The sequence below is a fragment of the Diplotaxodon limnothrissa genome, linkage group LG9 (assembly GCF_057381915.1).
Source record: "Diplotaxodon limnothrissa isolate DT_005_m linkage group LG9, D_limnothrissa_male_GT1.1, whole genome shotgun sequence".
In the NCBI taxonomy this organism is placed as follows: Eukaryota; Metazoa; Chordata; class Actinopteri; order Cichliformes; family Cichlidae; genus Diplotaxodon; species Diplotaxodon limnothrissa.
The window spans coordinates 8,616,273-8,643,691 of NC_140604.1; the positions used below are offsets into that span (position 1 = coordinate 8,616,273).

Sequence of the window (27,419 nt, forward strand, 5' to 3'; positions counted from 1 at the left end):
AACTAACAAGCTATGGAGGACTTTGAGATGCTCATGAAAAGTGAGGCAGGAGAAAATTAAAGTGTGTATTAAAAGTCCAAGAACACCGATTGACAGTAAAGGTTTGAATATGAAACAGCTGACCTTTATGTTTTTTTTAATGAAGGTCCACATGGGGCTCCAAACTCGGAAACGAAGAGCCATGCTGAATCTTTAAGAACCACATGCTCTTAATGTTAAGTTTTAGAGTATCCCAGACACAGCGATGGGGATATCATTGACCAGGGCTGCCCAGTGGACCATGGCCAGCTTTAGTACTGGCAAACTGGCATCCACACCAATGAATGAGTCCTTGTTGAAAGAAATCCTGCACTTTGTGGAGCGCTTTAGTTCCCAACACCCACAGGAAGCTGAACATGTGTTTGAGGAGCCACTCCAGTGGAGTACCACTTTAGTGGCGTCTGATTTCAAAACAGACTACGACATCAGGTTGGTCTAATCATGAAGCGGGCAGCTGGCTGGCTCTCAGTATTATGTGTCTGTGCAGGATTTTCTGTCACCATGGTGTCCAAATGTTTTTACCTTAGACATACTCAAAGCTGCATGTGGACTGTAATTAATTTGTTTTTCAGCTTCAGTAAGATTGAGAACGTTCCACTGTATTTCATCAGAATGTCTGCTCTACTTTAAGTGTGTGGTTTCCTTTGTGTCTCATAGTATGAACCTGGAAAAGTACAAAAACAAAGACTCAGATCTCCATTAAGCATTTCAGGCAATTAAAGTTTCTTTTTTGTTTTATTTCCTACTTTGTGACTCAGATGTTCAGTCCCACGAAAGAGATAGTGAGGGCCATCCACTCCTGCAGCTCTCTCCACCGACTGTTTATGTACGCAGCTTCAGCCAGCTCTCTAAACTGCTTCATCTGGCAGATGATAAGAAGTTGGCGGAGGTTCGGGCATGTCTAGAAGGTAAATTTGAGTCCAATTTGCATCCTAAGCAGTCCAACCACCAGCATTCCTCCATAACCCACAGACTTAATGTGTTTGTCCTCCTTGTTACTGTGTACAGCCATCCAATTATGCCACCATTGGTAATTCTTTACAGATATGCATTTACTTTAGGGCCACTGCCAAGAAGAGATAAAGTAATATATATTTCTTTGACAGATGGATACATGATGAATATAGTAATACTTATTTCATACTGCCAGTGGATTTGTTATGGAGAGATAATATTAGCTTAGCTTGTAAGAAAAAACAGAGTACATTCAAGACCAGCTGTTTTGATAGATTAAAATGAACCCAACTCACCTCTTGTGTTGTCAGAAAACAGAGAGCTCGTGGTTAGGATTCTTGGTAGGAGCTTTGCCTTTGGCCTGGAGAGAGAAGCCCGTGCTGATGCAGTAAGTGTGGTAGACAGAAAGGAGGAAGGCCTAGCCAACGACTTGGGGGTCAAGGTCAAACTGTTTCTGTTGTTCCAAAACGTGGACAAACAGATCCTTGAAAACCTTCTTAAAGAAATATTTGATATTTATTTGTATTCAGTAATCAGTTATTACACAGACTATGTAAAAACATTTTTAAATATATAAATTACCCTCTCACCCCTGCGTGCAGTCTTTTATGCTTCAAGCTTGGGTCTTCTGCCGGCAGCCTGGGAGCTTGAAGTTCCCATGCAGTATCTTTGCTGTTCCTAGGACTGTGCTCTTCTGGAGAGAGATCTCAGATGTTGTTCCTGGGATCTGCTGGAGCCACTCCCCAAGCTTTGCCTCTGTGCTGTCTTTCAGTCCAGCTTTGTCCAGCCACTGGTAGGATTTCTGGATGTCAGCCACTTCCTCTAATTCATTCAGTTTTTCATTATATTAATTCATCATTGAGATTCAAACTCATCCAAGATTTTTAATAGATACATTTGTGGTATCAATTTCAAACACCTACATGGCTTCGTTCTTGAGTTATCACATCCACAAAATTGGGTGTCCACTTAGCCCAACCACTGGTCTGATGGGGTGATGACAATACCTCAGATTTTTTTTCCCATCTGCGTTTTACAAAGGGTAAGAATAAAGCACCTAGGCATGCAGACTGCTTCTGCAAAGCAGTCTGTGAAAGAATGTGTTGCTCAGTCTTTTCCAGCATGCTACTGGATGCTATATGTGGATAGTCAACTGTGATTGGTATTATAACAAACTGGAAGCGATTGGGAATGACAACAACTCACCCATGAAGTTGCAGGGCATGTAAAATCCCAGAGTATGGTCAGAGAATGCTGAGGCACATAATGCGCAAAAGTCACCAACTTTCTGCAGAGTCAATCACTAAAGACCTCCAAAACCATATGTGGTCTTCCATTTACTTCAAGAACAGTGCGTAGAGAGCGACATGGAATGGGTTTCTATGGCTGAACAGATGCATCCAAGCACATGTTGATGCAGTGGTGTAAAGAATTTCCCCACTGGACTCTAGAACAGTGAAAATGCAATATCTGGCACAAATCAAGTGACTGGCGATTTGATAGATAAGTCTGGGTTCAGCGGTCACTGGGAGATCAGTACTTGTCTTACTGAATTGTGCCAAGTGTACAGTTTGGGGGAAGGGAGGATTCATAAAAGGAACTCTTATGCTTCAGTATACCAAAACATTTTGGACAATTTCATGCTCCCAATTTTGTGGGTACAGTTTGGGGTTGGCCCATTCCTGTTCCAACATGGCTACCTGTGCACAAAGCAAGCTCCATAAAGACATGGATGAGTGAGTTTGGTGTGGAAGAACTTGACTGGCCTGCACAGAGTGCTGACCTCAATCTGACAGAACACCTTTGGAAGAAATTAGAGCATAAACTCTCAGTCAGGCCATCAATGTCTGATCTCACAAATACACTTCTGGAAGAATGGCCAAAAATTCTCATAAAAACTCCTAAGCTTTGTGGAAGGCCTTCTCAGAAGAACTGAATCTGTTGTTGTTCCAAAGAGTGGACAGAATAGGTGTATCTGTTAGGCAATATAGGTGTATAGGTGTATCTGTTAGATTCCAGTTTTGCAAGTCATTTTTCAGTCACGCTATTTGCTTCATTGCAGCGGATTTATCATGCTCATAAAAGCATTCAGCAGCATTTATCACACACCAAGTGATAAATGCAGTCTATGTCCTGTGTTCTCTGGTTAAAGTGACACCCTCTACTTCCAAAAAAAAGTACTCTCCAAATCAGCGTTGAAAGATGATGTTGTCACTACGTGGCTTAGTTTTTTAGTGAATGATTTATATTACAAGTAAAACCATGGCTCAGCCTTGGGCTCATGCTGTTCTCCTTCTCCTCTTTAGCAGACCAAACACGTGATGATTTCACCTTTTCCTTTTCCTTCCTTCCTTGGGGACAAATCTGTTGTGAAATGATATCATGCTGCCCTTCATAACTTAAACAATTTAGTAGGAGTAGTAGGAGTTATTTTCCTGTTTATTTTTATTCATCTATTTATTTATTTATTTATTTTTGGTGGGGGTGGGGCTGTGGTGCACCATCTTGACAGGTGCAGGGTGAGATTTGCTACCTTGTGATTGAGCCCTGTGACAGTGCAGCACAGCTGGCACAATGTGCTAAAACTATGTTTAAAGGCATTGTGATCCACATTTTGATCTTTTATATTTCTATCCAAACCTACAACATAGTCACATTTTCACACAAAGCCAGAAAGCAAGGAAACCAATTACACAAATAACACAAAACCTTTAAATTATTTGCCTTCAGTGACTGTTGGTCAGTCTTTCACATCAGCTTGGAGGAATGAAAGTGCAGCTGTAACTCCAGGATGTTGATTGGGGGGTGGTGCGGGGTGGGGGGTGTTATATCAAATTCAAATTTTATTTGTCACGTACACAGTCATACACAGTACGATATGCAGTGAAATGCTTAGACAACTGCTCGTGACCTAAAGAAAAAAAAAATCAACTTCGTGAAGTGTTTCCACATCATTTCTGTTGGTTAAAGATCAATACTTTGACAAAATACAAAACATTTTCTTCATCCTTCTTTGACTATTCTCTGGCAAGATGGGATTAGTGCCTAGATGCTTGACCCACTTTCTCTTTATGTGTAATTCAAGGAGAACTGTCTTAAAATTTTCCATTAGAAATCACTGATGCAATTCAGAAGATCCAAACTTTGATACTTCCACCATATTTCACAGTTACAGTGAAAGTCATTCATTGCAGTGCAGTGTTTTCCTTTCATGGAACAGAATGATTTTCATTTAAACCAGCAGGATCTATTTTGGCTTTGCATTGTTCCAGATGTCTTCTGGCTTGTCCATGTGACCTTTCAGAAACTACAGTTTCTCATTGGGGTGAAGTCGCTTTCTTCTTGTGGTCATGAAATACAAACCATTGTTGTTTAGTGTTCTCCTGATTATGGACACATGGACACTGGCCAGAGTTAAAGAGATCTTTAGCCATTTAGAAGTTACTCTGGCTTCCATTTTTACCTCCCAGTCTACCAAAACCCCCACTGTTTAAATAACCTTGGTCTGTTAACCACTTCTGTGCAATAGAAGATGGGCTTCAGTTTCTTCCATTCATACACAGACTGTCATCATCAAAACAGGGTGATCACTGACACCTGTTTGTCATCCCATTTATTGCAATTGATAATTCAAATTTTATCTTTAAATTTGCTAATTTTCCTTCTGCAAACACTGGATTTTTTTTCTGGATTTAAAAAAACTGTAATTTATAAAATCTTTGTCTCAGTTCTTCAGTTGTCTTCTATTTAACTCATTTTAGAAGTCAAGTAAAAATTCTGTGATTGGGTTGCATTTAAACAGAAATTGTCCACAAACTTTAATGCTCTATTATTATTAGACTTTCCTTTGATCTAAGCAGAAATATTTTAGTGAGTTTAAGACAAGACTGCAGAAAGTACATTATTATAGCAACAAACAAACAATGTGTGTGACACATAGCAAAAGAGCTTAGACAATATTAAGTTGGGATGTATAAGCAGTTTCTAAAACTACCAGAACAAAGCAAAGACAATAAAGAAGCAGATGCATTCAACACAAGTGCTATTTTCCACACCATTAAAAACTGACACCACCAGTAATCTCTTCTGACATTTTTAAGTCCCTCTGTACATTGTTCCAGCTGGAAGAGGCAGCATATTGCAATAAAGCACAGTGCAAACGTATAATCAGATATGAAGCACTGTGCTATGCTGCATCTTCAGACAAGGCTATTCTGTAAGAACTGATTAAGACAGAATTAAGACATTTTAAAATATATTGAATTGCTCAAGACAACAAAAAAACTTACCACTGTATTTGGATGCTGGAACTATATCTGTTATAAACACATCAATGTGCAAAGTCTTGCTCCATCCCTGACTTTTTAAAATTTTCATTATTATTACCAAGAAGTCAGACTTGTGTTTGTTTAGAGTGGCCTTGAGGAGTACTTCTCCAGCCCTTTTAAAGTTTTTCTTTGGACATTGGCTGCTTCTTTGGTCATTTTAGTCTAGTTCTTATCCCTGGCCATTTTTGAGTAATTGTGTTTTGTTTTGTGTATTGGTAGGCAGCTCGACACACCACATTCAGAAAAGTTAGGAAGGTGAGAGATGTCATTATGGAGGCAGAGAGGTATAAAAGTGAGTGTATAGACATCTTAAATAATGTACTTCCATGTATGTTTGCACAAGTTACATAGATTTCCTATGTCCTAGCAAAATATGAAGAAACTGGAGACTCTCGCACACAGGAGTCTTGCACAGTACCCTGTCTGGTGAAAATATTGACTTATTGGCCTCCCACAATGCAACTCCCTCTTATCCCGTTATTGTAAAGAGAGCTTCTTTCATGCTTTGCACTCTTTTCTATTTGAGGATTTTACATGCCGCAACACCTTTCACTCCACCAGTGATTTAGCTGACAAACTTTAAGACTCCTATTACTGTTTCTTCAACTGAAAATGGTTCACACAAGTTGAAAAAAGTCCACTCTGAAACTGAAAAGGTGACATTGATGCAAATGAAACCTCAAAGAGGAGCTTTGTCATAACCGAATTCAGCAACTTGTATGATTTTACACTTCCTCTGCTTTCAGATACTTGGAGCTTCTAGCCTTAGCTATTCCAGCTGACATGTGGGCCACATTAAAATTGTGGTTTTTAGAATTAATGAAGCTGTTTTTCACTTTGTTTTCACAGGGCATAAAACAGCAGGGGCAGGAGCATGGATATGAGTGAACAAGTGATACTTACAAAGACCTGGTAACACTTCTGAAGAGCAGATCTCCACACTTTGCTGAGAACACAAACAACCAGGTGGAGTGGAATATAAGCAATTAACATCAACACATTAAGGCTTGTCTTTTTATTTTAGCTGTGAATAATAACTCTCAAAGCAAAAATGTGTGGGTGCTGAAACGCCTCTTTGTCTTATGAACAAGCTCCTTCTCTCTAATACTTCGATTTGATATCTGATGCTGTGTGACTCATATTCGTAAACAGATTGTGTAATCAGCGTCTGTGCTCTTCCACGCTAGTGAGCTAGTGTCTGGTTGTCACTGTGTTGAAAAATTTCTGAATTGACCTCCTCCCTGTTCCAACATCAAAACAGCAGAGCCACATCCCTCCCACCACCTACCCCCTTCACACTCACACACTCACTCACACACACACACACACACACACACACACACACACACACACACACACACACACACACACGCACACGCACACACACTTGCTCATTTCCAGACATTGAAATCTGTGTGATTTATTCAGTAGTGCTATTTCCTGCTTTAGAAATTTGACGACATAACAAATCGCCTCAATAATGGACTCCATCTGCTCTCGAAAATCTGTTAATCATTTAAAAACATATTTTTTTCTTGCTTGAGCTGATGTTTGTTGGAAAATGTGGCATCATCACAAGCTCATCAGGTCCTTTGAAAAGCACTTACTGCTTACTGTCTGCTTTGCATGGATATCAGGTCTGTTTGAGGTATTTCATCACTGTCTAGTTTTTTGTTTGTTGGCTGTCATTCTTATCCAAATAAAGTATGAGTGTAATTAAGAACAATAGTATTTGCACAGCTTTTCAAAGCAAGAATCAAAAGTAGATCAGTATGAGTAATAGCATTTACAAAAGATCAAACAGAATTGACATGTAAATGTATTTACAGTGTGGTTTTGCAGCACTGTGATACATATAAACTACATTTGAGATGAAAGCTGAAGTCATTTTAACAAAACAAAATGTTTCTTTGAATAATTTTTAATGTCGGGATTTATTTGGATGTTTGCTTTACATCTCATGCTTCGAACTGTCATTACCAGGTATTAATACTAATATTAGTATTGCTTCATAGAAATACTACACACTGGCAGCATGGCTCTGCGGATGTGGTGGATGTTTGTTGTCCGCCACCTCTTTCTAAATTTCCCAACGACTGTTGGACGGATTCCCTCAAAACACTTTACAGACATTAATGGTATTCATATGGATAATCCAAATATCTGCACTGACTTTAGCACAATTCTGTTCAATATTATTTATATAAAACTAACAACAGGCTTTTCAAGGTACATTATATTTATGACAAAAAGCCTACAATACTAGAGAGGAAAGTCCAACAATCAAAAAATCCCCCATAAACAAGAAGTCGGTGATAGTGGGGAGAAAGAACTACCGTTTAACAGGAAGAGACAAAACCACACCCAGGGCAACAATCTACTGTGAAACTGTGAGGGGAAATAAGGTGAACAAGGAGATGAAGAAAAACACAAACTATGGTGAAAGAAGGCAACGTGTATCAGAACCTTCAGCCTTTTATTTATCCAGTGAAAAGATGTATTTGTTGGACTGGAACAAAGTCCCATCAGGCTAAGCTCACTTTCTCATTCTCTTTGGTTTTCATCTTGCATCACATTCACGTCAAAATTCTTCTCTTTTTCAGTACTTTGTTTCAAGAACAAATACCTGCCAAATTCTTTAAATTTCCAACAGACTCTGTTGCTCTTATCGTAAATATTAGCACTGGAAGCAGATGGTTACTCTGATACACTGCATTGCCATTACCATTAAACAGCTGTTCATGTTTGTAGATTTCTAGGCTACATCGGCGCAGTATCGCAAAAAATGGACACAGTTTTAAACACAAGTTTGAAAAGTGATCTAATGTGGAAGTGTCTTAGATCTGCATTGTTTCTAGCAGCCAGCAGGAGGCAGCTCTTCTACAAGCCAGGAAATCTATGGGAAAACATTCTTTTGCTTTCTCAATTTATGACCTCACCGAACACTTTCCTGATGTATTTATGGTCTTAACTGGTAGTTTCACCTCTTACTGAATAAAATATGATGTTCATTTTGTAAATTACAATTATTGTTAGAGTCCAAATAAACGACAAAGCAGGGTCTGCTTTTGGATATGACTACAGTGTGTTTGGGTGGTTATGGCATGAGCCTGCAGTGTCCCTTAGTTTGTCACATCCCACCAGGGTTTGCCACATTCAGTTTTTTGAAGTCACAAAGACAGTGATGTGACAATGCTTGACTCCTCTCTGAGGTCTCAAAACCAGACTTTGCTAATCAGTCTAGGATCTGCACTTACTCTCAGTTTACACCAGCGTGGTGTTCTCTCAGCTATTTTAGCTGATTGTCAAAGTGTGATATTTTGGGGGGCTAAAGTGCATTTTTGCCTTTAAGAGAAGAACTATATATTCAGTGTACCAGTCACTTTTCTGAACAGTCATACTTTCTTTTGTGTTGAAATGAAAATATAAGTTAAATTCTACACGTATTAGGTAAGACTCAAAATATCAATCATTTAGATAGTTTTAGTCTTCATAGCTTTCCCTTTAAAAGTAGTTTCTTCATATTTGTGGCATAGTGGTGATGTCTGTATGTTTTCATACAGTAGGCAATGTAAAGATCTAAAGTGTTCTACGAAACCCATCATAGGGTTTATGATGACTACAATAAACCAATAAGAAGTATGGGGCTGACCTGTGTGAAAGAAAAAAAATTTATAACAAAGAAAGTTATATACACATATTCAGGCTTTTATGTTTCATGAGTGCTCTGTGAAGAATGATGCCTTTAGTCTGAACGATCTAAAAATGATGGACAACAGCCGTATAAATAGCTGTGAATAAGTGTGTGGAGGCACAAATCACTGTCAAGGTCTTTTTTCTCTTGGATTCTTTAACTCCTTTGATATGTGCAGCATGCAGTGTCCTGTAACTACTTCAGCTAAACCTTTTCATGTGATGCGGCTAGAATGCATCACATTGAAATCCATTTGACTTATTGCTGACAACATCAATCAAATCTATATCATCCATACAAGATAGTGAATAATTGTAGTCCTTCTTGTCAGTCTGGCCCATTGCAGTTTTAATTTGAGAAAGCAACAGTCAGGAACACAGTCTTCCACTGCTCCGCCTCAGTTCCCTGATTGCAGAATGGAGCCCAAACCCAAAAGACGATAGCCAAAGATAACAACACCTAATCTCCAAACATATCTGCTCATTTTCAGTCTGAGGAAGCAGGTCTTTTTTAACAGTTCTATTAGATTGGACAGCCTCAATCAAATGAGCTGCAGCAGCCAACGGAGATGGTGGCTGCAACGCAGGGAGGAAGCAGACTAGCCTTCTCTGTTCAGTGTTGCGGATTCATTTTGACATCACAGCGTGATTGGAAATGGAACATGCTGTGTGTATGCATGCACAAGATGCTTACTGAAAAACACAAAATCCCTGGGTTGTCAATTGTTTTTGTTATTCACATCCTGAAATTAATACAGACTGCCTCACTGCCATAACCATTCACCAGCAGCTGCTGGAATTCTCACACTGACAGATGTTTTATGGCCACTGGCTTCACAATTTGTTGCCCTGCTGATTTTCCATCAGTATGGATAAAGTAATTAGATACAAATCTGCCCCAAACACATGTAAACATTTGGGGTTTAGGTTTTAGTAGTCGATTGCTTTATGAAAACGACAAATGAAGAAACTTGAAAAGTCCTAATGGTGTAATGTTACATGCTATAAAAATATTTTTTTAACTTCAGATTTCAGGCGTCAGCCCTGCTTAGCATTTGTCTCTGGACCTGTACTGGTTTAAGGTTTTTTTTTTACTGCAGCATGTTAAGAAATGTCGAGTGTTCCCTTCTGTGTAAGCAAATGGACTTTGTCCATTTCACATATAATGGAATTAAAGAAAGTTGGTTAGTCTAATAAAGTCAGGATGTGGGTCTGTGGTTGGGTGTATTGACTTATGTTTCCAATAGAAGGTCACTTTGTGTTTTATGAAAAACAAGTCTTTGGAAAAGTGATCAGGCAACTTGGCTCCAGTTTGTGCATGAACACAACCCAAAGAAATACGTTTTAATTCTTTTCCCCTGCCCTTAAAAATCTCAAGCTCCTAACAGCCAATGACAGACTGAGCTACTTCTGCAAAAGCAGGTGTCTGTGATTAAAAACTCTCATGCCTGCAAACCTTTCATATGTGTCTTACTGGCGTTTGTGTGTAGGTTGTAAAGTTTGGTATAAAGACCTTGAAAACTTTACCTGAATAACAGTGACACAAAGGCGTTACTTAGCCTGAGCCAAGCTGTAAGGTTTTAGGTGAATGTCGAGAAACAATGAACTTCTTGACATTGTTCAGCCATTTAACCAAGAGAGACCTCTTCTGTGCAAAGCAATGAGAGTTTGTTATTTTATTTCAATACCTCAATAAAGAATAATATTGAGAAAATAAAGATTTTTTCAAGTCTGCATAGGATTGAGAAGGGGCTTTTATGTGAATTTCATGTTTTTATTTGCCACATGTAGGGTTTTCTAGTATTCGCCTTCTGAGTAGCATGAGCAATTCTTTGTCTGACATAGATATGCGATGACTTTCCGATAATGAGACAAATCATTGCAAAGCGTAAGTGGAAAATACACCACATTGACTGATAAAAAGTGAAATAAATGCGAAACAGATTAATCAGAATAGCTATTTTTGTTTTAATAAGCATAAACTTGACAAATTTACAGCCAGATTACAAAGCACTTCACAATCAGATTTTGCTCATTCTGTTGCAAATTGGAAGAGGTATTTACACTCAGTCTTCAGCTTCTGGCTTTCCCCCTTACCAGCAGGATTCTGCAGTTCAAGAACTATCAACACAAAAGATTCAGCATGTGGAATCGGTTGATGGAGAGGAACAAGGCCAACCCCAGAGGTCTTACGAGCAACAGGAAAAGAATGTGCATGAGAAACTACAGCGTACACTCTACAGGGTAGACCGCGAGAAGATATATGAACCATGTCCACGATGGAGTGGACTTAGTGTCTTTTCTACATGTGGGTATGTGATAATTCCTCACGTAAGAAGTGTCCTGAATTTTTGTTGCATTGCAGAGATTCTTCTTGAATAGCAGATGAACTTTAGATGACTGTGATGCCAGGCCTTCAACACATGTGCTTAGTGCATCTGCCAGCAGTCACACATTATAAAGAGATGGTTATATGGTTTATAAATTTAAGGGCAAGTGCAAATATTCCTCATTACACAATAGTCAGAGTTAATAAATTCTCCATATAATAGAAACCCTTTCTGCTCAATTACAGATGCAAAACTTGGGAAAAAGTATGAGAAAAAATATCCCCAAAAGATCTATCACATATGGTCTTTGATTGATAAATAGATCTAGCAAGGGCTGAGCTGTTGCAGCTGTACCTTGTGATAACTGTACCCATTTGAGGAGAAACTGGCTCAAGATAAAAGTATCTCAATTGCTAAAAAAAAAAAGAAAAAGAAAAAAAAAGTCTGCTGAGCCCTGTCTCGAATTGTTAAATAATGATTATGTTAGAAAAATAACCATTTTCAAAATAGAAGCAGGCATAATGACTCTTATTTTACATCATTACAGTAAAACAGAGGAAAATAAAGGCCGTAAGAGCTCTGAAGAGGATAAAAGAGTCTAGGACAAGGGGCCAAGAACAAGATGAAAACAAAATTCTCTGTGTCTTCTTCACCTGCACACATGTCCTCCCAGACATGGTAAGATAGTTCTGTTTTGTCAGAACCTATAGAGGTTCCTTCTTGCACTGCAGCTGTGGTAAATTAAACTCAGTAGAGGTTAGAAGTGCAAGGAATCTGATTGTATGTCTAATTAAAAACAAAGAGCTTAGAGATTAGTTTGAAAATACAACCAAGATAAACGTGTCTCACTGGCTAAAAAAAATAAATCTGCTGAGGTCTTTTTTGAATTGTTAAATAAAGATTATGTTGAAAACTAACCATTGCTAAAATAGAAGCAGCCATAATGTCTCTTATTTCACAGCATTACAGTAAAACACAGGAAAGTAAATGCCATAAGAGTTCTGGAGAGAAGAAGAACATTCTGAGACAGAAAAGCCATGACCAAAATGAAAGCAGAGTTTTCTGCATCTTCTTTACCTGGACACCAGAAACTTCCTTTTTTCTGAAACTATAAGGATTCGTTTTTGCTCTGCAGCTGGGGCAAATTAAACTCAGTAAAGGTTAGAACCGTAGAAGTTCTGATTGTACGTCTAATTAAAACCAAATAGGTCAGAAGTACAGGCAACAAAATGAAACAAATGTAAGTACACCTGTTGCCATGGTAACAAAAAGGAATAACACATGTAATTTCTGATTGAGGGTAATTACAATTACGAATGGAGTTATAAAGTGACCCATGAACAGCACAGCTCTCTTATAATTGTCTAATGCAACGTGACTTACCAAGTAAGAAACCAGACTGCCATCCTTGATGCAACAACAACGGCAGGTGACTACCCAAGAGTTACATCTCTGACTCTGCAGGTCTTAGATAACATTTCTTAGATAACAGGCTGCAAGAGAAGGGCATTTCTCTCTAAGTTGAAAACACTAAAGCTTGGCCCAAATTGGTAAAGATGAGATTCTTTTAAAAATCTAAAATCTTGGCTGAATTTTTATTGTGACTTCATTCTACACTTAAATGCATTAATATTACATGTGGTCTAAGTTAAAGAATTTTGACTTATTAACCATCCGTTTGCTATTTCAATATTGACACAGTTTGTTATATAGTCATATCCCCCCTCCCCACCCCCCCCCCAGTGAAAACTGAATTAACTGGATGTTTTTCACCATTTGTGACTTCTGCTTTAAAAACTGTCAGCTGCTAAAATTGTTCTGAACAAGAAGCTAAGTAAAAGGTTTTTCCTTGTTTGGCTTTTGGCAGGTACAGCACATAAGCCATCTCCATACTTGAATGTTGTCTGTATACAAACTGCAAGTGTAATAAATCATTAAGTCACTGACATCAATCTTTGCTGATCATCATTTTCTATACATGCAATAAAGACTCCGGGGTGCGTTCACTCAGTCACACTCATCACCTCACATCAGTGTAGGCCTGACAGCCACAGGAAGGTCTTGTTCAGTGTTTATCATACTGTGTAGTGGAAAAAACCCCATCTATCAGCCAGCCCCGTCTGATAATACGCTCCCCTGGAAATGCTATTTGCATGTACCTGGGAACTGCCTCTCAGTGGGCCCATTTGAATGTGTACCAGATTTCATTGCTCTACAGTGCCATATTTTCATGATACATTCATCCAAATGGCCCATGCAGCTTTAAAACACCATCTGCATTTCTGTTTGCATCAGTATACAGCAAGAACTTTGACTCTGTATGATAACGGCTCCATTCCCCTCATGATATTGACTCCAATTTTATTTTCCTGCTACTTAAATTCTGTGAAGACTTGAATTTCGGTCTTTAATGGATCTTCTTGTGTGGGATAACCATCTTTATTTCCTGCTTAAAACACCAGACAAGAGATTTTATGATCTTATATTCCATCCCTCTATTTATCTCTATTGTCTGTCCCAAACGTTTGGTGTTGTAATCTTTAGTCCAAAGCTGGAACTTTCCAGTGAGAGCTCCACTGAGAGTGAAGAGGAAGAAGAGCAGGCATATCGCCATCCAGAGACTAACACAGACCTGCCCTATGAATACTGGCAAGTCCAGTATTCAACTGGTCAAGTATCTCAAGGTATGAGAAGTTCACTCTGCACAACAGTGTTTCCTTCCTCTCATGGATTTCATCCAAAAACAGTGAATTGAACTGAGCCACAGACATACTAGATCTTTTCCTGCTGTCTGTACAAGAATCTTGATGTTGACCTGAATCAGCATACAAATTTCCACAAACTCTCCACAATTGCATTTCAAGGAAAATAATATTTAGCCATGGATGTGCACCAGAACTTATAATGGGATATTTTCCTTTCACATAATTCCACCTGTCTGTTTTGTTCAATCACATCAAGGCACACTCAGCGACAAAAGGGATGTCAGATGAAATGAAGTGTAGGTCGCTCCCATTTAAAATGGTGCTTTGCAGGGAGATGTTTATTGAAGTGGTAGACTCGGCTCGTGGATTCCTGGTTTCTGACACAGGCCTGTTTGGTTGCACATGCGAGCCAAGTGCACAGGGGGAAAGAGCTGTCTGACGGCAGCAGCTGCATGCATCGTTTGCCCACACCGCAGAAGCATAAAAATGAAATGCACTCGTGATAGGTCTGACGGGGCATATGGTGAATATTAATGTGTCAAAACATGGAAGGAAAAGAAAAAGAGGACAGAATGACAATGGCCCAGACTGGCTGTGAATACCTCCGACCCCTTGACTTGAGCAATTACCCTGCCTCACTCAGTGGGCCCAGTTATCTGTTTATGTGCACAGCATCATTCAGACAGATGATATTCAAGGAACGTATTTTGCTGCATGCCTGTCCTTTGGCATTTAGCCGTAACAATACCTCAAATGCTGTTTCAGTTGAAAGAAAATGAGTGTTATTTCAGTCTAGATTTCATATTTTTACACAGTGTGGGATTTCCTGATGTTGCTGATTTGGCTTCCGAAGCCCATAGCTTGGTGCTAAATAAGATCATTCACAGTGCAAGTAAAACTTTTATAGAAAACACTGCCATAAAGTACAAGCCCTGGTGAATATTTTTAGCTTAGCTAAACAGAATATAATGGAAGGAAATTCCCACTCTAAAAGCAGGCTGTTGCTCCGTTCCAGAAAAAAGAAAAAAAAAGATGTAAACGATACGAAATTCAGATTTAAAAAAAGAAAAACAAAAAACTCTCTGGTTTTTAGATTTTGTGCTTTTCAGTGGGATTGTGGCACGAGCTTTAGGGTTGTGTGTGCAATCCTGCTTCAATACAATGCAACAATGCCGTAACCAACATGTCCCAGCTTTCTATCTGTCTGGACGCCACACAGCACAGTTATTTATGGGGTTTGTCTAGTCGTCATTTTATAATATCATTACCATCAGACACTGAAAGCTACCATGAGCCAAGTTAAATATCTGTTTTATTTTAGGAGGAGATCTTTTTTCTCCTTCTCCTTCGCACTATAGACAGCCATTTGTACTCTAGGATGTTTAACACGTTCATAAAGTGACACATGGATGTTCTGTTTTGTGTTTTAATGATATTTATGTAAGAATATTTGCCGACGTGTTTGTTTTTGTACCCGCATAACGGTGACCTGTGGCTATGCTATGGTAACATGCTAGGACAAGAATTCTGCGAATTATTATAAACGCACAGGCTATGGAAAAAATGCAGAGGAGTCAAAAGAAGAGCTGCTTTACTTATCGGGACTAAGCAATGTTAAACAAATACAAATACACTAGCTGCTATCAGTGATGTTAGACATGTGGCTTTCTAAACACAAAACAACAACAAAACAAACACACTCTCACAAAATATTTTGTCTCATGTAAAATATGTTACCAGTTCACACATAAACTTTGTGCTGTAAAGATTTTAATAATTGTCATTTTAAAACAAGAAAATTTGCTTTTTCGTTTTTTCTTAACTAAATGTTTTTTGTCATCAGATTTTTAAAGTTTCTAAGGTGTCACTGTTAGAGCAGACTTTCTCCTTAGCTTTAAAATACATCACATCACACACACACACACACACACGCACACACACACACACACAACATTGTGCTCAGCCCTCATTATGGTTTCTCCCCCTCTGCTGGGCAGTCCCAGTACTACCAGCACTACTGCCCTGTGCTCCTCTAATGACGGCCGTCCTGCTAATGGCTGCACTGAAATTCATCTCCAGTGTGCAAAATCCCAATGTCATGTCATTTTCTCAACAGCAGTGAATTTGGAGTTAATTATGTTGTACTGTGAATAATTATCTGTTCCTGATGCTGCTTTTAATAACTGCAGCACTCAGTTAAAACAATTGTGCTTTTAGTGCCTGTAATGCATTTATAGCATGCCTAATGTGGAGATTTATTTTTACAAAAAAGTCAAGCAACTGTTCAGCTCAACTGGGCAAAGACCCGAGTCTTTGCAACCCAAAGACCCGAGTCTTTGGGTTGCAAAGACCCGAGTCTTTGCCCAACATGTACTGTGCTCATTTTATGACTGCCAACCCTATTAAGTGATCAGGTTTAATATTACAGGAGATCAAATATGAGTCAAGAAACAACGTGTAATCAGTCATTCTGTCCTTTTAGTACTCTTCCCATGAAAGGGATGGGTTTGTTCTCTCTATGTCTGCTGTAGACTGCACAGAGGTATGAAAACTGCTAAGTCTGAATCATTTTGTGTTACAATAATTGGTATGAAACACTCTGAGTGGCCCAAGTCCCCCTGTCTCCAATCAGGCATTGCTGAAACATTCCTATGTATTTGAGCACCATGCTTAATATGCATGTTAACCCCTGCTGAAAGGAAATATCCCACTGAGCCCCACACACACACACACACACACACACTAATACACAAACATACACACATACACAAAATGTCTAAATGCCTGAGGTCAACAGGCTATCATTGACAGCACTGTTAACCCCATCCCAGCTCCCACATACTCAGTGCTGTGATTTATAGACCGAGAGAGGCTCAGCCAGGGCAGTCTGTGTCTGCAGTATCTAGTCTGCTGCTCCAGAGGAAACCAGACTAGAATAAGACCTCCATTCAGTACTGTGGAGGCTGCAGCTATTTAGTAGCTCAAGGCCGAGACACCTGCAGTAAAGGAAGAGAAAAAATGTGTAAAGCATCTTTATGTGGCTGATATCAAGTTCACCATTGGAGCTTGTGAATGCAATTGGATCCTCTACTGCTTAATCCCTTCTTAACCCATTTTCTACTGCAATTCATCAGACATTATTATTATTATTACAATTATTGCTATATGATTATTAATGAAGCTTATTAATTACATGGTGACAAATCCAAAGTGTTCTTAATAGGAAAGTGGTTGGGATGTATCTGTCCCTGGTATTTTAATACATTAACTAAGCTGTACAGTATATGTAGTATGAATTTATTTGTATTATGATTTTTTTTTTAATGATTTTTCCCTAGCCTCACTGTATGGCTTTAAACAACTCAATGTCAAGGCAAGTTCATTGCCAGGTTGACCAAAGAGCTGTGCAAACTAAAAAAGGCACTTTTTTCTTTCTTTTCCATAATTAATGCAGCTAAAAGGATTCACAGTAATGATACTATCAGAAGTAATTCACATGATATCGTGCTTTGATAAAGTGTTTGCCGCTCTCTGAGTTTTTTTTGTTTTTTTTTGGGGGGGGGGGGGGGGGGGGATTTTATTTTATTCTTTGCATATTTGCATATTACAAACACGTAACCTGTCTAAATACAAAATACAGTTTTTAAATAAAGATTTAATTTATTAAGGGAAAAAAAAGTTTAAAGGGACCCAGGCCTATCTGACAAAGTATTTCACACAACATTGCTGTAAGAGTGCATTGATGACTAATACAAAAAAAACAAAAAAAAAAAACAGAACGGCATGTGAAAAACTTCAGGCCTCACTGGTTTCAGTCAAGATCAGCATTCATGATTCAGCAAAGACAAAGACACTGGGCAAAATGTTCCAAGCCAAAACAGCTGAAAGGCTCATCTCACATTTAACAAAAACATCTTGAGACTTCTGGGAAAATATTCTGTGGTCTGATCAGACAGAACTTTTTGAATGGTTTATGTCCCGTGACATGTGGCATAAAACTAACAGCACTTCATAAAAACTGCATCATACCAACATTCAAACATGGAAGTGGTAGCATGATAGTCTGGGGCTGCTTTGCTGCTTCAGGACCTGTACAATTTTACGCTATTGATGGAACCATGAATTCTCCTCTCTACCAGAAAATTATGAAGGAAAACGTTGGTGTCTCAAAGCTCAAGAGAATTTGGGTTATGCAGCCGAACAATGACCCAACAATACACCCGCAAGTCCATCTCTGAATGGCTCAAAACACAAATTGAAGGTTTTGGAGTGGTCCAATCCAGACTTGAATCCAATTGAAATGCTTTGGCATAGCCGTAAACAGGTCGTTCATGCCTGAAAACTCTACATGACTGAATTAAATCTAGTCTGCAAAGAAGAGTGGACCAAAATTCCTCCACAGCGATGTGAAAGACTTGCCGGTTTGCCATTTATCACAAATGTTTGATTGCAGTTCTTACTGCCAAGGGTGGCACAACCTCTTGTTAGTATTAGATGTTGATTACTTACATAATGCCAGGTAGGTTTGGATAGCTTTTTTCTCTTTATAAATGAAATCATCATTTAAAAACTGCAATTTTGTGTTTACTCAAAGGCTCAGTCCTTAAAGAAGTTAAATAACTATTTGTAGCAAAGCAGCTGAGAAACATGCACAATGTTATTTCAGTCTGGTAATCACATAGAGGCAGTCCACCAAATCATTAAGCACTTAAAGTAACATTATTCAGTATAGACACTGAAAAATCACCCTTCCACAACACAAACTGTTTTGGAATTCATACAACCTCTCCCATTATTATGCAGACTCAGCACAGAGCATCATGTAAACAGATTTGTAGTCGGACACATCAATGTAGTGGCAGCCAGCCTCTTTGAGCCATGTTCAGAGTGGTAGGAATCCTATAAAATGATAGCATCCATATCAATATGCTATATTTAGAAGAAGTATAAGTAAAAATATAATGTTATAATAATTTTTATAAGAGAAAGTTGACCACAGGACAACACACTTCTTACATTTGTGAAATCCTCATCATCAATGAATGTGGGTAAAATGGAAGCTACAGCTTTATAATTTTAAATAAGCACCACTGATGTGTGTCATGAAATTACCTCAGCATCTTCTTTCTGCAGCAACAATGAAAGTTATTAGGGTAATGATAAAAGATGCTGCTAAAACACCAACACCTTTTGTGTGAGAGACTTTAACATGATATCAATCTATCCTGTACTGTCGTTAATAGGAAAATTAGGAAAGTCTAACATTTGAAGATAATTACAGAAAATAATACTAAAATAAACTATTGTTAATACTCTTAATAGTTATCTTTAGGGGTGCTCTGATAAAAAAAAAAAAAAGGGTCTTAAATCGCCTATGGCTTCTAGTCTTTGATATTAAAGACCTTTGCAGCCTACTGGTGAATCATGTAGCAGAATTTGCGTGACGGCTGTTGTTACACATTGTTGACTCACTTGTCTTTGCCCCCTCCAAACATGCAAACACTCACCAGGCCTCATGAAACAGATATTAAACTTGCTGGAACTACTTTGAATTTCTTGTTCTGAGGTCGAATGGTGGTTGAATTTGTTCCATCTTGAGCATCTGCCTGTATCACGCTTGGAGAAAGTCAAAGATCTTTCACCATAAAAGATTGTCAGATGTTGTCGGTATTTTAAAGAATGTCGACAAAACTTCAAGACCAAAGCTACCAAAACTGAAAGCACATGATCTGTTTTTCTCCCAGCTATCACTCCTAAACACAGCTTTTTTTGTTGTTTTTACAAGGTACGAAACTCGCCCGCCGAACCCTTTGAAGAGTGAGAGTGAAGGAGACAAAGGAAGCAGTAGATCCACTGCTGTTAATGGACAAATGGTTCACATTTAGGCTCGCGTCATGATATGGGGAACACATGTGCCTGTTATCCTGCTGAGTACTGCTTTGTGAGCGAGATATGATCAAACACTACTTGAGACCATGCTATAGGCCTGACCAGATCAGCCAGCCCCTCCAACAGCTGCTTAAAACTCGCTGGCTGTTTTCTACATATATGGGTAGCTGTTAGCAGAACATGATAGATTCATGTCCTGTTTTTGCGTGAAATAACTCGTGAAGTCTCACAGTTGTTTGTGCAAAGTTTGCCTTGGAATCATAGAGGCAGCCTTGAAGTTACTATAGGAGAATCTATCAGTGCCATGTTTTAATCAGTGCAATAAAGGGAGCAATATTTGATGGTTCACTTGCCAGAATATTTTAGACTGGACGTTTCAGTGACATGCCTGACCCCCAACCCTAAGCCTCCCTGAGCCTGGTTCTGTCAGAGGTTTCTTTTGGTTAAAAGGGATTGTTTATTCCCACTCGGGCTCATCTGGCTGCTGGGGTTTTCTCTGCATTGTTGTAGGGTCTTTACCTTACAATATAAAGCGCCTTGAGGCAACTGTTGATGTGATTTGATGATATATAAATAAAGCTGAATTGAAATGAATGTCAAAGCTGAATAAAACTTTTGCATTTTTTGCTGTGAACACTCAATGTCATGATGGAAAACATTGTATGTGAACCAAGTTTGTTACATAACTGCATGTGATTCAGACTAAACACAGTCATAAACAAGCAAAAACACCACCACTGCCTGCATTTAACCATCACAAAGCAAGAACTGTAACGCTGGTATTTCAAGTGCTGTAATGCTGTCATCATCCATCCACAGCTAGGACATTATGTGGATTTATGTAAAGAGTATATGAAAAAACCAACAAAAACTAGTATTTGGACTCTAAATTTAAGGAAAAAACAATAAAATAAAATTAAGGTTCTGCAACTGCGGCGCATGACAGCATTTGACCACACATGCACTATTTTAAGTCCGTATTGTTTCTTTCTTCTTTTTTCTTTTTTTCTGTTTTTTGTGAACACATTGAAGTTAAGTGGCAATAAAATCTAATCAGTTCCATTTCCTCTCCCATATTTGTCGAGGGGCTTGAATTTAAATCAAAGACCAGACTTTCCTCCCTCAAACCACTTGTTGACTGAGTAGTGTTGTAGTTACTAAGTTGCTAATCACTGGTCTAAATTGATTTGTGTGTATATAGCAACTGACAAAACACACAACTTTTGAATTCTAACTTAAAATTAGTGTCAGGGTTTCAGTGTTAATACTGTCCTTTTTTGCATGAAACCAGAGCACCGTGCTCTTTGTTAGCAAATTATTTCATTCCATCAGTGTTAACCACGACAACGCTAAACACATATAGAACAAGACCATGGCATAAACAAAACAGCAGGAGTAGCATTATAAAGAGAAACAACACAATGAGTGTAAGAGGAAGGAGAAGTCCGAGGGAATGGAGGGAGGCTTTTCTTAATGTTCAGTTATTTCCTCCTCTCCTACTTTTTAATTCATTTGTGTTTGAAATTATTGTTTCAGGATGGTGACCAGACTGTTGACACTCTTTGTGCCATGATGGACTAATTTGATGCAGGAGTCATGCCAAATGGCTATCCAGGACACAGGTGGCCTTAAAGTCCTCCTTAACTTGCTGGATACAGATGAACACAAATGCAAAGTGAGTTGCCATGGCAAAGTTGGACCTGCATGGCCTGCTGGCATGAACAGAGCTGGCCATGTGTGCCAGCCTGTGTTTTAGTTTCAGAAACATGAGTGCAAGGTAGAAAGCATGCTGTTTAAAAAATGGGGTAGCAATTATTCTATAGCATTCCTAATGAGATGTGTGGGTTGGTGCTTTTCAACTGGGTTGTACTGCAACATTTTATCTACTTTTAGTGGAAATGAATATTTGGCTGCTTAAAAATTTCTCTGTCATAAAACAAATTTAATTTTTAACTATCCATCCATTCGCTTCCGCTTATCCTTTTCGCTGGGGCGCTGGAGCCTATCCCAGCTGTCATAGGGCGAGAGGCGGGGTACACCCTGGACAGGTCGCCAGTCTGTCGCAGGGCCAACACACAGGGACAGACAACCATTCACACCTAGTGACAATTTGGATTATCCAATTAACCTATCCCCACAAACTGCATGTCTTTGGACGGTGGGAAGAAGCCGGAGTACCCGGAGGGAACCCATGCAAACACGGGGAGAACATGCAAACTCCACACAGAAAGACCCCGGCCTGATGGTGGAATTGAACTCAGGACCTTCTTGCTGTGCGGCAACAGTGCTAACCACTGTGCCACCGTGCTGCCTAACTTTTAACTAGTCATATTTAATATTAATGTGTGTTCTTGTGATTAGATTGGATCTCTAATCCATCGGGTTATTGTTGACATGAGAGGCGTGCAGAGCATAGTGAAGATCCTGGACTCACCAGTCAAGGAACTGAAGGCCTTAGCTGCCGAGACCATCGCTAACGTGGCCAAGTTCCGCAGAGCAAGAAGAAATGTCAGGTTATATGGTGGTATCAATAAACTGGTGAGTGTAAGCAGAGTAAAATGTAAGTTCAGAGTGTGACATGGCTCAAGCTCTACAATCCCATGGTGAGGAATGCAGCAGGAAAAAACACTGCAGATTTGAGCCTGATCTTTCTGTACTGGTAATAACGAAAAATGTCCAACAGTGGCAGATTTTCCTTGAAAACACAGGTCAGCTTATTTATGATGTAGTACTTTTTTGTACTAACTTCAGAAAACTTGGACACTTTTGTGAAAATATGTGTTTTATTCTGATGAAATCTATATATTAACATAGTTCAAAGGGTAAAAAAAATTTGTTGTTGTTTTAGCTTCCTTGAATCAAAGAATTATGTTCCCTTTTCACACAGTAAATGCCCGATAGTGGTCATCCAGTTTTTTTAAATTAGAAAGTGGGTGCTGGGTACCAGATAGAATGTCTCCTACATCCTCTAACCTGCATTTATGTTTGTTGATGGAGGGACCTTTGATTAAAGCCACCATGCCTTGTATATTTTCCTCAGCCCCAAATCGGATGTTCTCATGTGCAAGTTGCTCACGGAGGCAGATTAATTTCACGCTATGCTACAAGACCACCTTTGAACTGTGCAGTCCGTAATAGCTTTGCCTGGTCTGTCTTGCTGGCCAGGAACTATGGATTAGAACACAGAATGATGGCCATAAATGGTCACACTGGGCTTTTCAGACCTAACATCAACATCTATCCTGACAGTTTTCCACTCCTAGCATCTCTGGTGTTTTCATCCTCTCAGACCCAGTGGTAATAGAACTTTAATTACACCTGTAATCAGGGCCAAAAACTTGCTATTTCCATCTGGAACCATCAATTATTACCCAAATCTTGCAGACAAACTTTTCAGTTTAGTTCCTGAATTTATATCAGTCTCACTGAGTTTCCATGTAGAGATTTTACTCGGCTTTAACTGTCTATCTACATGTAAGTTTAGGGGCGTCTATATCTCCAATCAGGTGGACTGCCTTCCTAATTTAGCCAGCCTGATTCCCAACCAGGAGGACGATATAGAGGTGGCCTGTTGTGGGGCTTTAGCATTATGAACCATTTGTAAGGCTGGGGGTATCCCTCTGCTGGGACCCCAGCTCAAGTCTCCACTTCAGAAAATGCTTATTCCAGTGACTGGCAACCTACAGGAATATGCATCAGAGGTGAGAGGGGCCTATGATTGATAACAATTTGTCAAGTCATACTCTGCACAATAGTGTGATTCTATATTGAATTAACCATCTATTAAAAGTGTTAAAACATATACTGCAAAGGAAATGAGAAGGCTAACCATTTCCCTTGATTTTTTTATTGCATATACATTTATTGAAAGTCCAGAACCAACAATGAGCTGATCCTACTGACATGGATTCTATGCCCAGAGCTTAATGTTCCTAATCCCTTTATACTCCTGAGTTGCAGTGTCATCAAAAAATAATGTAAAGACCTAAGCTGCATGTGTGACTTTAACATTTAACAGAATCTCTGTACGACTCAAGTGCTCAATAATTTAGATGTGAACCAATGTGCCCCAAGTAAATCTGTCTGAATTTCACTTTGGACCAAAGTGCAGGTGTAATCATGACCTACTCTAGAAGAGGTTGTTTTTCTTTTGCAGTCAGTAGCAGTTCCACATCAAAAGCAATACTTTTGCTTCTTTGCCTGCCTATCATTAACTTGTATGGAGCATGGCATTGTTTGAACCTACCATCAGCAAACACTACTATAGCATCAGTCAGCTAACTTGGATGATGACATGCTGAGAATCTTCATAGTCCTGGCTTGCTGTAGAGACTAGGCCATCACTCTGGTATTAGCTGATTTGGGGGTAGTGCAGCAGGTGCAGCAACAAGCGCGACTCTGAAAACAAAACTTGGTGCATCTCCTGTAAATTCTGTTCTCCAGTGGTAGTTTGACAGAATTTCATCTGACATTGCGTTTGCTGTTTTGTTCATTGACTTTCTTTGAGATGATTGAACAGAGCACACAATAAGACACTTTATAAGAAAGAAAAGAAAAAGATAAAGATACAAACACACTCAATGTTCAGATTAAGTATGTATTAAGTGGTGAAATTGTCTGTCAGACGGACATGCTTCTGACATCAAGTACATCAGAAGCATGAGTCAGCAGCTTGTGTATAATAGCTCTGACTCCCGGAAGGAGAGCACAGATCTGGAATCTTCCATTTCTGTCTTTGCTTGAATTAGTAAGTGCAGGCAGTATTAAGAGACGATGATTCCATGATTGTTGGATACGGTCTTTCCATGAAGTTTTATTGATCCCCATCTAAACACATTTTTGAGACATATTAAAATACTCGGCTTTAAATAATAACTCCTGTCTGACAGGTTATTTCACAAGAAATCCCCGTTTTGTTTTTTATTTCATTAATTCTGCTTATATGTAAAGTTAATTGAAAAGTGCTCCCAGTGTGTGGTGGATGTTTCAAGTTTTCACATTACAATCAAATAAGGTGCCTTTTGGCACCTTAAAAGTTTAAACTATTGTGATTTCATTATGCTTGTACACTTTTCTTCTATTAAATGCTACACATCTAACAGTCTAGACAGTGAAACTAAAACAACCAGTGATATAAGATTAACAAATATATATGAGCTGAGCTGCGATAATGATAATAAAAGTCAAGATTAAGTTCAAAACTTAAGACCGGTGGTATCATTCATGGTTATGTGATCTGTTTATTTTTGTCTAACTACAGGAGAGCTACAGGACTGACATTCAGACTTTAGGCATGATCAAGGAAACCTAAGCAGTGACAACAATTAGTATGACTTTGACAAATCACTTGATGACCCTCAGTGGAAAAGCTGGTTGATAGCAGTAAACCATTGCATTATCCACATGTGCCCATTACTTTTGGATCATATGTTTGCCAGGAAGATGTTATTAACAGCAGTCTGTGAATACATCAATAGCAGCGATGGATATAGAGCACCAACTTGCGTGCATCAAGGATGTTATACCATCACCACATGTTATTTTTATGGGGGCTTTCACTCATTCACGACTAGCTGTGTCACTTTTTCCACTCGCATGCTGTTGTCATATCTCTCCTTTACTATTGTCTCTCCTTGAAGTCATTATTTGTATAAAATGTAAAGTTTTTGTATGGATTCTATCCGCTCTGATCTTTTATGTAAGTCTTTGCGTTTAGATTTCAGTCTTTTCCGCTGCTAACAAAGGATCAAGCGTGCGTGCTGATTTTATAGACATAAGTGATGTGTTGGTTAGGGCCTTTTAGAAATGAACCAAAAATGGGCATACTGAAAGAATCAGCTGCAGACTGACTTTCTCTGATTTTCTAATGTCAGTAGATGCAGGCTGACAGGGCCTTTAATCATTTGTCTTGATAGGCAGGGGTTTGTTTAATTGTCATCTAGCCTGGTTCCTATAGTAATGACATTTGTGCGATGGTTTTGGACTTGCACTTTAGTGTCAGATGATTTTTAAATCAGTAATTTTCCCTCTTAAATAAACAATGTCCTCAGAGCATGCCCTGGCAGCTCAACACATTTCCACTAGTACTCTCTTAAAAGAACAATTTAGTATTATTTATTCTCTTAGTCACTGTGAGTGTGGGACTATAATATACAGCAAGCAGTGACTTAACACCTTGCTACCACATTAATCAATTCAGAATCAAGTCCTTTCAGTTTAGCAAAGGAGCTGATAAACTAGTCTGTTTTAATAATTGCTATGATAAAAAAAAAAGTACTATACGAAGTTGAAGTCTTTTTCCAGAGGTAAGATTATGTGAAAATCCCTTTTTTCTTATGTGTAGTTCCGATTTCAGTGGAATTCTAAAAATAACAAGAAAAAGGGTTCAGTAGCACTCACAAGGCTTTCTGCACTTCATATATCATAACTGACACAATGATATCCTGCATTTAAAGTCTAGGTTAAGTCCTCCCAACTGAAACTGGAGTGTCTGCTGCCACACTGAGTTAGCATGAATACCTTCACTTGAAGCAAAACTACGAGAATATTATCCTTTTAGAACAAGATGGACAAATCAGTATCTCCTTAACACACACTTTATACTTAATGATAGAAGCATAACTGCTAAAGAGAGAAGTTCCCTCTTCATGGAACAAAATAAGGCTTTCAGCGGACGTCTTAGTCATTTCTAAACAAATAAGGCTTTAAAAAAACAACTAAAATTGGGAACCAGGCTAACTGCAGCTTGGCATGGTGATAAAACATCCTAACTGCCATGAGTAATGTGGCAGCTTAATACACTTGCTGCCAGTACAGGCTCTCTGCCATACTTAATGACTTGTCACACTGTTACTATGTAAAACAGTTATCCCGCTACTGATAATAACAATAATAGAAGTAATTATAATGATGCCATTAATCTTATGTAAAGCACATTTAGTGACACTTCATTTACAAACACTAAAAAACACTTTGGTTGCCCTCACTCTAAATTTAACATGTCACAAAGGTATCTTAGTAAGAGTATCAACAGGCCGTAATATGAATAGAGTTCTCTCATTTTGTGGTTTGGTTCCCGTGTGTGTTGTGTTATATTTTGTTTTTTGGATGACATGCACAGTTGGATATGAATGAAGGTGAAATTGGCCACCTCTTCGGGAGGAAACCAGCGTGATGCACAGCAAATGTTTTTAATGCCCACTTGAATCTGTAAGTGGATCTGTTTTTTCGTACTCTCTCAGGCTTATTTGAATCACTTAAAATGTCTAGGTCAGGCAAAAGCTTGGAATGAAGCGACAAAGCCATTACTGTCAAAAAGGAAAGGCTGTTAATGGTAACAGGGTTTTAGGGGCATTTGCTCATTTCAGAATCAATCAGAGGCTGAGTGGCGTACTGAAATGAAAATCATTTTGGAATATGTTTTGTTACAGCAATAATGAGAGGCAGAGTCTGTTTTCTTCTCTTTTCTTTCATTAAGTTCA

At 38.8% G+C, this 27,419-nt stretch overlaps 1 pseudogene; it reads left to right on the forward strand.

Moving 5' to 3' along the window:
- Positions 1-244: 244 nt before the first annotated feature.
- LOC146625078 (outer dynein arm-docking complex subunit 2-like) lies at positions 245-25,249 on the forward strand (annotated as a pseudogene).
- The last annotated feature ends 2,170 nt before the right edge of the window (positions 25,250-27,419 follow it).